The sequence below is a fragment of the Psammomys obesus genome, unplaced genomic scaffold, assembly GCF_907164565.1.
Source record: "Psammomys obesus unplaced genomic scaffold, mPsaObe1.curated_primary_1811, whole genome shotgun sequence".
Lineage (NCBI taxonomy): Eukaryota > Metazoa > Chordata > Mammalia > Rodentia > Muridae > Psammomys > Psammomys obesus.
In genome coordinates, this window is record NW_026596166.1 from 6,896,793 (window position 1) to 6,909,003 (window position 12,211).

Consider the following 12,211-nt stretch of genomic DNA (forward strand, 5'->3'; position numbering starts at 1 on the left):
CAAAAGGCATCTGAAAGACTCTACCTAGCAGTGTTTCAAAGCAGACACTAAGACTCATAACCAAACCCTCGGCAGAGTGCAGGGAATCATATGAAAGAAGGGAAGTTAGTATGATATGGAAAGGATAGGAGCTCTACAAGGACCAAATATATCTGGGCACAGGGTCTTTTCTGAGACTGAAACTCAACCAAGGACCATCTATGGATATAACCTAGAACTTCTGCTCGGATGTGGCCTGTGGTAGCTCAGTAACCAAGTAGTTTTCCAAAGTAAGGGGGACACGGACTATTTCTAACAGGATCTCAAGGGCAGGCTGTTTGACACCTCCCCCCAGGGGAGGAGCAGTCTGTTAGGCCACAGAGGAGGACTTTGCAGCCAGCCCTGAAGATACCTGATAAAACAGGGACAGATGAAAGGGGAGGAGGTCCTCCCCTATCAGGGGACTTGGAAAGGGGCAGGGAGGAGACCAGGGAGGGAGTGTGGGGTTGGGGAGGGAAGGAGGGAGCGGGATACAGCTGGGACACGGAGTTAAGAAAATGTAACTAAAAAGAAAAAATAAAATAAAAAAAAAAAAAAAAGAAAAAAGAAAAAAAAAAAAAAAAAAAAAAAAAAAAAAAAAAAAAAAAAAAAAAAAGAAATAAGAAGTTTGGAAAAAGACAATACACTATAAGCAGCAGGAAAAGCTGAAAGAGGGCGTATTTCAAAATGGAAAAGGAAGGTGATTTTTCAGGGCTTCTTTGTCCTTGCCAGGGCCTTTGTGAGCAAGGGTTAGAGAAAACCACAACTCTATTGTGTGAGGAAATGCTTTCTCTCCGAGGCAACAATGCTGATCACCTTGCCTGCCACACTGTGTATGAAGCAGCACCTGGCTGGTGCCAGGACCATTTGTTAGGGATCGCCGTAGGGATAAACATAGGCCAGTGACTACACAATGATGTCATGCAATTGTTTTAAATAACCGAACCCAGAACAGCAATGTGTATCCCATTCCAAGTGGGTCAGAAAACCATATTCAAGGCACTCGGGCCTTGGGATTTCTGTCAGTCTTCTGTAACACGTGCCTTTAGCTTTTTTCTCTATGTGCCATAATTCAAAACAGAGACACACAATCTCCTTTTCAACGTTTTCCGAGAAAGCTGCCTCGTGACTCCAGTGCCTGAGATTGTTTCCAGGCCTTCTGTGCTCTATGCAGCAAGGCCTGGTGACCGAGTTTGAGACTGCACCTTGAACTAGGGTAGCATTGCCAGGGACAGATGTTGGGGGGAGGGTTGTTAATGAAGTGAGAGAGCGTGTGCACGCGCCTTTGAGAACCTCAAGGAAGGCTTCAAAGCGTGCCAGCCTCTCCACGTTCGGAGGTCTCTTCCGTGCCAGAGAAGCTTTTCTGATGAATAAGGAGGAAGTCTTGGGCTGGGATCGCTGATCACAAGGTGGAGAGGAAGTGCTGGAGATGGGAGAGAAACTGTTCTTCGCGTGTGACACTCCTCCCTTCTCATCCTGTAGACCACATGGGTGGAAGGGGTAGCTTGGATATATTATATGGAAAGCCTGGCTCATTAGGCACCAGATTCAGTCTGGAGGCCTCTTCCGGGACATCCCCTTCCCTGCCTCTCAGACGCTCAGTCTTGTCTCTGGCAAAGTCAGGGCAACCTTGGGTTGATGGCACAAATGACGCATCAACAGTCAGAAGGAGACAAGAAAATCAGGCTGCTTCTGGGAGATGGCAGCGTTGAGATTCTTAGTGGCATCTCCGTCTCCTCACGTATGCCCAAGTCTGCCTGTTTTAGTTAAAATTGCCCAGGAAGAGACTGAGGGGATGAAGACAGCAAAGTGCTTGCTGTGCCTGAGGACCGGCATCCAACTACGTAGGAAGCTGAACATGGTGGCAGATGCTCGTCATTCAGCTCTGGGGATGCAGGACGGCTGGGCTTCCGCTGATTATTGCTCTGCCAGCCTAGCCTACGTGGGAAGACCTAAGCCGTGGTCAGTTCTGTCTCAGAGGGAGTGACTCCTGAGGAACAACACGGCCAAGGTTGATGGCCACCACATAGAGGTATGTATACACCTGTGAGTGTGTGCGCACATGCACAAATGCACAGTTTACTAAGGAAGACAAAACAGAGCCTATTTTGAAAGGTCTTTGGCTGTAGAGGAACTCAGGAGCCACCCGAGTAGCTAAACCACCCACACTCTCTAGAAAGACAGTCATGCTGTGAGGATCCCAGTCCCGCCCACCCCCCTTTCACTTGACCAAACCTCTATCCTTATCTCTTCCTAAAGAAAGCATTTCTAGACTGGGAGGATCCAATTGGGAGTTCCAAACTTACTGGACACCACCGTGGCTATTTTTCTCCAGTCACTGGTGTCTTTTGATTATTACCTTTGAAAGAAAAAGAAGTCATCAGGCATGGCGGTGCACAGCCTTAATGCCAGCACTCAGGTGGCCGAGGCGGAAGAATTGTGAGTTGCCAGACTGCCTAGGCAACAGAGTGAAGTCCTGTCTCAAAGAAAAAAAAAAAGAGAGAAACATCTCATCTGGATACAGTGTCTCATTGGGATCAGTGAGAGCATGGATTCGGGAGGCTTTTCAGGCAAAGTAGTGGGTTTTTGTTTTTGTTTTTTGGTAACTTTTTAAGTTCTAACTTTCTAGGTTAGCTCAAACCCCAGAGTCTATCTCTGGTCCTCCCCCACTGAAGAAAGGGGAATGGAGAGCCCAGGCATGCCAGCCAGCCGGTGACAGTGCCGGGGCTGCAGAAGAAGTTGGTTGTTGTCAGGAAGTCATTTCATCTTGAAAAGGGACCAGAAGGGCCTGACTTCTACCTCTGGTGACTTTCCGAGGCAGAGAGCCACGGTCAGTCAGTGTGCAAGCTCACGATGTTTTTCAAGCCTTCCAAAAATGGGCAGACAGGCTGATGCTCTGAGTGGAACTGGCATTAGTATGCATCAGCCTGTGCTCCTAGAAGCCAGAAAGGACCTCTCCCAGACTCCCGCAGGAAGTTCAGGCTGTGAAGACAACTAAAGAAGCAAATAAGGACAGAATATGCACAGGAACCCATGGATGGGCCCACCATGCAGCTGGCTCTCTCCAGCCACTCTGCCTTACTTAGACCAGCCCTCACACATGTTTAGTTTGGGCTGGAACTTTTGTTTGTTTCCTTCAGGGAGGGTAGAGAGAATGGTAGGAAAACACTATTTTACTTAATAACACAGTCATTATGCTTCACGCTATTTTAAAACTCTGCACAGTAAATAAGTTTCACAATAGTCATGCCCAGAGAACATACAGTCAACACTGTCCGTATTCTGTAAACAATGAAAACGAGGACACAGAAGTCAGGTGGGTCACTCTACCAACTGGTGGCAGAAGGGATGGCCAGCCGGTGACCGACAGAAGATATGTTCTTTTATTTTCTATCACATTCTAGATTGGATATGGGCTCTGCTTTTCAGCAGTCATGTTCCTGGACCCAGACAGACTGCAGAACAGAGCAGACATTCTGTTGGTGCACAGATGAGGAGGAACAGCAACAGGGCACAGCAAGGTGACTAGAGCTAATAACACTTCACAACTGCTAAAAGAACGGATTTCAGAAGGATAAACAGGGGAGTGATGGACGTGGTTAATGAGTCCTGATATGATTGAGACACAGTGTATCCATATATTGAGGTGTCACACTGTAGCCCCAATAGGCACAGACAATTGTTGCCTGTCAGCTAAAGGGAGATTACATTTTAAAACAAGGCAGTGCATGATTGCTTGTTGATGTGTATTCACCATAGTTGTTCACACATAATTTCTATCCAAATGTAGATCTGCATTCATGTAGATAAGTTCTGGCAGCTCGTGTTGACCTATACAATGGAATCTGTCTGCTGATAGGGACTAAACTTTTCCAGGGAGAATTTAAAGGTGATGCAGTTTACCCCCAAAGAAAGGCTGGGCATCACTTTTGCATGAAGAGCAGACTTCAAAAGGAAGCTTTATGTGCTGCACCAAACTGAGGCCATGGAATGAAAGGGTGAATTTGGCAGCTGTCAGGACAAATAAGCTCAGTGGGAAGTGGGCTGAGGGGAGGGGTTCTGTCTGAAAGGACAAAGCTGGACATATAGGCCCCATTTGATCAGCTGCTTCTCTTCCAGGGAGCTGCCCATAAAGCCTTAGGTGCCCTGCCACCTCATCCTCAGAAAGCAGAGTGCTACCTCTGGCACAGGACTCATTTCTAATTCAAGTGCATTACTGAGGCCCGAAATATCCCTGCTCAGGCGTCACTAAATAGCACAGTGCTTCCAGCCCCTTGTCTGAACACTCCCGGAATCCCCTTCAAATCCCCAAGGATGAACAAGTCTGCCTCTCATTTCTACAGAGTGTTGAGGAAAATCCCAGGCACAATTTGTCTACAGTGCAAAAATCTGCAAAGCAAGTCAAATGAACAAGCCCCTGGTTTTTAGAGAAAAAAAAAAAGCTGTTGAGGACTAAGGTATCTTTTAGGTGGTTCACACACATACCTGTTTCAACTCTCTGAGTAGCTTCAGGAAAAAGCAAGACGGGGAAACTTATGAGAAAGCCAGTACCATCCACAAAGGGTGCTGATGGCTCAGAAGAACCAAATTTGTCTAGACACAAGTTTCAAATAAGGAATCACCTACTCAGAGAGTTTTCTGACCACCTTGGAAGCCGATGCTGATTACTTCACCCAGATAGAATAAACAAATCCCAAGGAAGACCCCAGAACACTGTCCTTTCTCATTTTCCTTCAAGGCCTGTATAGAAGCCCTTGACTACATCCTAGAAAAATACCTGTTTATGTTCAGAGAACACTTTGGTTCTAGCTAAGGCAGCTTCCATCTGGCTTTTTGGGCTAATTATTTAAGTTAAGACTCGGTTACTATGACCTAATTTATATGAGCTTGTCTGGGCATGGTGACATGTGGGCTGTAACCTGAAGGAGATTTATTCATTAAGAGAGGAGGCAAAATGCTGGTAGAAATGAAGAGAGTCAGATCTGAATGCCTGAGGAATGAGTCCAGCTAGGCCCTTGGACCTTCCAACAGGCCCTCAGGTTGCTTTCAGTGGGACGTGGGAGCCAACACCTACTTTGGCCCAAGCTACAGGGTTTGGGTGGTCATCAGACTATGCAGTGTGAGAACTGGGGAGATCTCAGCAATGATGTCTTTGTTGATCCTTGTCTCGCCATGGCAATCTTCTGGATAGAAACAGCATTCTCATCCTCTTCTTGAAATGGCATTCCATTGTCCTAACATAAAAGCTCAAATCCTCAGCGCTGCTCCTTCTTTCCAGAGACATCCATTCCCACTCACTCCCCACATGCTCACTTTTCTGGATCCCTGTCATGTAGCCACAGGGACTTGATTTCTGCTCCTCCAGTAGACAGGCTTTTTGTATCACAAGCATACCCTGACTCTTTTTTTTTTTTTTTTTAATTTCTCTTTCAATGCTCATCTCAAACGGGAGTTCCTCTGAGAAGGCTCTGCATTCTCCTCTTCGCCCATTCTGGATCAGATACATGCTCATTCTACTCTTGCAGAGGACCCTGCTCTTTTTCTTTACGGCTTCTGTTGAGAGAGTTATATATTTACCGATAGCTGCTGGGCTAATCCCAGTCTTTCCCACTAGGTTAAAAGCAGTACGCCTTTCACTCATCATTGTATTTAAGGCCTATTACAGTGTCTGGTACGCAGCAATGATCTCAGAAGGATGAAGATGAGGTGAAGAAGACAATTCCAGCATCTAGAATGCTAGTCCCATGCACGCTTACAAGCCCTATTGGTCACTGACCATGGACATTCCAGCGAGCCAGACTGCTTTAGAGAAGCATTAATAGCTGGGAACAAAACACGTGCATTCTTTTTGTTACTTTTGGTTCAGAACATTAGGAGAATTTGAGAAAAGATGAGCCCACAAACTGCCCTGGCTTCTTTTGTTAAGACTAGACCATGGTTTGAATCCATTCCACTGGCTGTCCCATCTCTGAGGACTGCACAGAGAAAAGTGACAGAGTCTGTGTGTGGGGACTCAGGTCTAACAGTGGCATCCAACCAATGCAAGCAGATGCTTAAGAAATACGCTGACACTGGGCTTTTGTCTCTTCAATGCACCAGAGAAAAAAAAAATCTCTGCTTTTAAAAACAAACCATTCATACAGAGCCAAGGATGTCCAGGAGTCAACAGTCCTAAGCCTTCCTTACTCATTTGAAAGAGGTGCTTGGTCTCAGAGGGATGAGCCAGGGACCTGCTACTTCAGAGATCACTGCCCAGGTCAGGCCAGCTGGCCTTGGCCAAGCACCTACCGAGTGTGGCAGGAACAGAGGGCCGCTGATTATCTGTTCGGACAGACAAGGCTGAGCGCACGGCGAGCAGACCCAGGCTGCGCTGAGAAGAGTGTGATGGCGGGGTGGGTAGTCCCCAGGTCTGAGTTTCCTCTGCGTGAAGGGCGATGCCTTTGAGTGGGGATCATTCAGGAGGTCTTCCTTGCGTTATGAGTGTTAGAAGCTTGGGATGCCTCAACTACCAAACTGCTATAATTGGGGCAAATACGAACCCCTGTATGAAGAAACTGCTCAAGCTCTGAATAAGAAGACTAAGTTAGATTCTGCATCCTGACCAGATATTACCTCATTGTACAGAATCTACACCTCTCCACCCATCTCACTATTCCAGGATGTTATGGAATAGTCACTTTATTCTACCTACTGAATCTGGCCCGCATCGCAGTATTATAATTTATATTCTCTGATTTTGTTTGCGATTATCTTTCCTGTTATCTCAACCAATCTCCATTGAAACACAAGCCCTTCTGAATTTTAAGTAGCTCTGTCCATTCAGCTTCTGTCCATGTAAGCAAGAATTCTGGGATAAAAGGTACAGGACACATATGCCCCAGCAGCAATTACTTCCTACAAAACTCAGGGACTAGGAGGGAAGCTAAACCGTCTTCAGCTATACCAGGATCTCTTCTAAGGCCAGCCATTTTCCCCAGGAGAGTCTGCTTCTCTGAGCAAAGGCAGAACCATAAAAGACCAACTGTGTCTTCCCAGGGCTGCTAACACCTCAAAATTGATCTGTGTTTGACCCCTTTAAAAGCCAAGACAGCAACAAAGTGCCCACATTGTATCTTCTATCTGAAGGACAAGAATCTTTTTTTCTCATCCGCAGAAACCCCAGCATTTGTAGAGAACAGGCTGGGAGGGATACCAGGCTCCCATCTTGGCAGGTGTCATCCAGCAGCACTGAGGTCAGAGCTACTTCTAAAACTAAACTGTGCTGTGCTCTAGGGGTTCATAGACACCTGTCTTCCTAGGATATTAAGTGACAGAAAAATCATTCACCGTAGCTGGCAAGTGGCTGGGGCCTCTGAGTGAAGGGAGTACTTGTGGGTAGTAGGTCCTATTTGTGATCACAGCCACCATCTCTGAGAGCACACTCTGGAAGGGAATTTGGTCCCTGCTCTGCTTTTCCCAGAGGACAGCAAAGGAAGTCTGAGATTAGCATGGACCGGTTTCGGAAGAATTGGGCTGGCTCTCTCAAATCATAACTTATAAGCAGCACCTCTAGAGATCATGTTAAAATGTAGCTCCCCTTTCTTGTTGATTTCTTTATTTTTTTTCTTCTTGTTGTTGTTGTTATTGTTGAGATAAGGTCTCATTGTAAAGCCTAGGCTGTCCCCAGCTTTCCAAGGTCAGAGGCTGTATCTCCACCAATATCCTGGTAATGCCGATGCCCAGCCACATTCTGAAAAGCTTGAAAGGTTATTTGCTGCTTTAATATCCACTACTGACCTATCATTTTATCAAAGCCACACAGTAGGAGTGAGGGCCAATTATTGCCCCTTATTAACAGTTTCCCGCAAGTACATTCAGCAGGGTCCCCTACAGTTTCCCCATTGTCCAAGAAGTCCATTTTACCAAGACTGTCTGTTAGGCAGTCACTGCGGCTCCTGTGCCCCAGCCCCGAGCCTGTGAGTGGACTGAGTGGAGAGTTCACCATGGCAGAGCTGGCAGCAACTCTGAAGTGGGTGGGAAGTACCTTGCAGAGGCAGCTTTGCCTCTTACCTTTGTCCGTCCTGCCCCAGCTTTGCGGGAAACATGGAGAAAGAGCAGCGTGGAAGAGTGTTCTACTTTCCTCTTCCCCTGCTGTGGGACACCCATACTTGTACAGGCATTTATAAGATGATTTCCTTCTTGAGACTAGAGGGGAGGCTGCTTCAAAGAAGAAAGGGGGAAAAAAGGTGTGTAAAGATGAAACCTTGAAGAAATGTTGCAGGCCTGTCTCCTCCCCCACAATGGGAGCTGGAGAGATATCGGACTTTAAAAGACAGGGACTTTAAAAGCTCTTTTAAAACTCTGCAGTTGGAAGCCGAGTCTGGCAGGTGCAGAGCCAACAGGTTTCAAAGGATTACCATGAAATCTGTAACTTATATTCAGTCTCTGCCTCTCCCTGTCTTTCTCTCTGTGTCTGTTTCTGTCTCTGATCATCAGTCCTGTCTCGACTGTCCGTGTCCACCCCACCCCCTTAACTTTCCAACTTTCTGGAGTCTTATGTAACCCAGGCTGACTCTGCATCTGTTAAGTACCTGAGGATGACCTTATACCTCTAGTCCTCCTGCTCCCTCCCCCAGAGGGGTAGGATTACAGGCATGTGCTGCCATGACCAGTCTGCATGTTTCTGGGCCCCCAACCTGGGCCTTCCTGTACCCAGGGTAACTCTAGCAACTGAGTAACAACTTCAGCTTCCCTCTCCAAGCCTTCCCCAGACCGGATCTTCAGAGTTCTAAGCTTCCAGACAGTAGATCTCAAATGCAAGCGACCCAATTAGGAGGGACCGCAGTCGCTTGCTCAGAGTCACTTTCTCCAAGACGCAAAAGGGACTCTGCTACTAAGAGCTCCCCTTGTACATACAAGCTGGGTGCTACTAAAATCAATTGACTCCCCTTATGACCCAGCAGTTAGAAGCTGAGTCTATAAAAGGACCCAGGCCTCCCGATACTCCTGGAGGGCAGGTCTGCGCAGGGAGAAGCCATTTCCATCTGGCAGTTGCCTAGGAAAAGCAAGACGCTTGCAGCTACAGCGCCGGGAGCTCAGCTGGTTATTTCTAGCTTGCTGAATGTCAAAAATCCAGACTGCTTCTCACAGTCAGCCTCCACTTGTCAGACCAGATCAAGGCATCAGCGTGTCAAGCAGCCAAATCAGCTGCCCCAAGCACCAGCCTGGAGGCGCCTCTCCAGCCTCTTGCAGGGCACCTGACCCGGCCCCCGCGGTGGCACCTGATCCAGTGGAGCACAGGGCTGGGCTTTACAGCAAGCCCTCTGCCCAGGCTCCTGGGGCGCGGCTCCCACCTGCAGCCAGCGCCTGGTGTCTCGAGCACAGAATGAAGCCCTCATGGGCCTGTGCAGCCGTCTGGGTTTCCCCCGTGTTGGGGCCAGCTGGCAGTCTGCCTTGAGAGAATGTGACCATGGGAGCTGGACTCGGACGCCAAGCTCTCTGACCCCAGTGAAAGGATTAGTCTGCTTTTCCGCTGGTCTCTTGAAATCGCTTGGAACCCTCAATTCTCCTCAATTCTCTTGCCTTGTTCTGAGAACAGCTCTCATCTCCGACCCCAGTTCTTCCCCAGGTCCAGATCACCCAGATTGTTCGTGTCTCTGTACAAAGCAATCCCAAGGTCCATCGGAACTGGAACACTACAGGCTGACCGCCAGCCTCAGGAGGCGGATGGGCTCCTGTGGGGAGGGCGGACCATGTTTTCACGAGGTAATTCAATGGTCACAATGGACTTTGCTAGGTGATACGGAGCTTCCCGGCGGGGAGTCAGGGAATTATTTTGCAGGTGGAGGGAATGAGGTTTCCAGGGGGATAAAAACAACATCTTGTAAGACCAGCAAAAAGGCAGGGAGGCCAACTCAGAGGGAGAGTAGCAAGCGATGGGCCGGGGAGGAGGCCAAATGAGCCTGAGAATCAGAGGAAGGAGTGTGGACTGTTCCGAGGTGATGCACTTTTCCCCTTGGAGGGAAGCGACCCACGGTGCATAGAACTCCTGGAGGTCCCTTCAGAGAGGCATCCACTCGCTTGAAGGCAGCAACCTTCTCCACCAGGGTACGTGCCTTGCTCTCCAACGCCGGTTCTCACCATCCAGTTTTCTCTTGCCCCGCTAGCTGCTGTTGGTTTGGCCCCTTGCGCCCCGTCTAGCTGGTCTTTGCCAGCTTGCAGGTAACATGCAAGGTTGATGTGCTTTCAAGAATTCATTTGCCCATCGACTCGATAAATATTTGTGAAGTGTTTTCTTAAAGGCCAGGTGGTGTGCTAATCATCGGAGGCTACAAAGGGGGGACTGTGTTTTCTGATCCTCATTTTTGTCTGGTAGTTCCGAACTTTTTATTGCAGGAGAAATATATGTGTGCGTGTATGTACGTATGTATAGATGATTGGGCTTTTTCCCAGGTTGACTGAATCCTAATGTTTGACAGTATGCTATAGGAAACTCACTCAAGCTTTGTCAATAAAACTCTGCTTCATCAGCTAATTTTGACTGAGTCAGAACCATCCATCCTTAGAAGAATGCTGTTTACTTTTCGGTTGCAGAGCTTAGATAAGGGGGAACAAACCCAGAGCCTGGCCACCCTCTGAGGAACCCCAGACAGGGCTAGTCCTGTTGAACCCTGTCTGGAGGGCTTCCTGGAATTTGAGGATTACCTTTCCAGGTCCTTGTTAAAGACCATTCCTTGAAATCTGACTAAGTGTTTGTCAGTTGAGAATGAACTGTACTGTGGCACCTCAGACATAAATATATTCACAGTCCACTTAGGAAGAGAGAATAAAATTAGTAAAATTATGTGTAAGAGTAAATAAACATAGGATAAGAAGATAGCTCAGTCGGCAAAGTGCTGACTATGCAAACAGGAAGACCTGAGTTTGATCTGATCTCCATTACTCCTATTAAAAAAAAAAAAAGCCCACAAGGGTGGTGTGTGTTTGTAACCCCTGAGCTAGGGAGGTGGAGGCAGGCAGAAGACCGAAATATACTGGCTAGTCACCAATCCTACTTGGCGAGCTCCAGGCCAGTGAATAACCCTGTCTCAAGGCCACCTGAGGTCTTTCTCTGAGTGTTAGCCATCCATTCCAGAGTACAGCTGAGCTGAACCAAAATCAGGTGAGTCCCCTTCAAGCCCAGCGTTTAGAATCTGAGTCTACACGAAAACCCAGGCCTCTGGAAACCAGCAGTGCAGGTCTGCAAAGGGAGAAGAGCTGGCTAACGAAGAAACCTGCAGTGTCCTGGATGCTTAGGCACACAGCACATATTAGCAAAGCACTCTGGGTAACAAGGACACCTAAAACAGAATGCCCCACTAAAATCCAGGCTGGAGAGATGGCTCAGAACTCAAGCTCTGTTCTTCCAGAGGACCTAGGTTTGAAGCAAGGACTCAGGTCAGCCACACTCTGAGGGTGATTTTCCCCTTCTGTGTGGCTGTTCCATTTGCAGATTTTGTGCATGTGCACTGTAGCATGCATGCTTTTTCTTTTACACACACACACACACACACACACACACACACACACACACACACACACCCTTCTACCTGGCTTAGGATTAGGAAAAGCCCAGCTCAGATCTACCCTTGTAGTTGGGCAGAATCAGCAAGGAATAGAATTAGACAGGCAGCCTGAGCTCCATATAGCCTTCAGACTGGGATTACCCTACCTCAGAGCCTTAACTTTTTAAGAATATTTCCTTTATAGAGGAGGAAGCAAACAGCCCATGAGGTTAAGTGACTTGGCAGGAGGGGGAAGAGTGGGGGTGGGGTGGGCAGAGATGACTACCAGGCTGCCTCCTTGAGTTTTCCTCTAATTTCCTGACATGGTCCAGGCCATGCCTCTTGGAGCTTAGGAAAGAGCTGGGATGCTGTGACGTCTACAGCCTGACTGGGAAAGGGGCAGGAGGGGGTTCTCAAACATTAACGGCCAACACAATCACTTGGAGGGCTAGGCAAGCACAGATTTTGCTGGCTCCACTTCAGTAGTGGTACTGACTAAGTTGGAAACGTTAGGAACCATTTCTGTGCCTAACGTTTCCAGGTGTGGCTGATGAGGAACACTGGGCCACACCGTAAATAACCAAACCGTGGATGAGAAAGGGTAGTGAGCAGAGGTGAGCTGCAGGGAGGACAAGGCTAGGGGCATTGGTTCTCAACTTCCCTCATGCTGT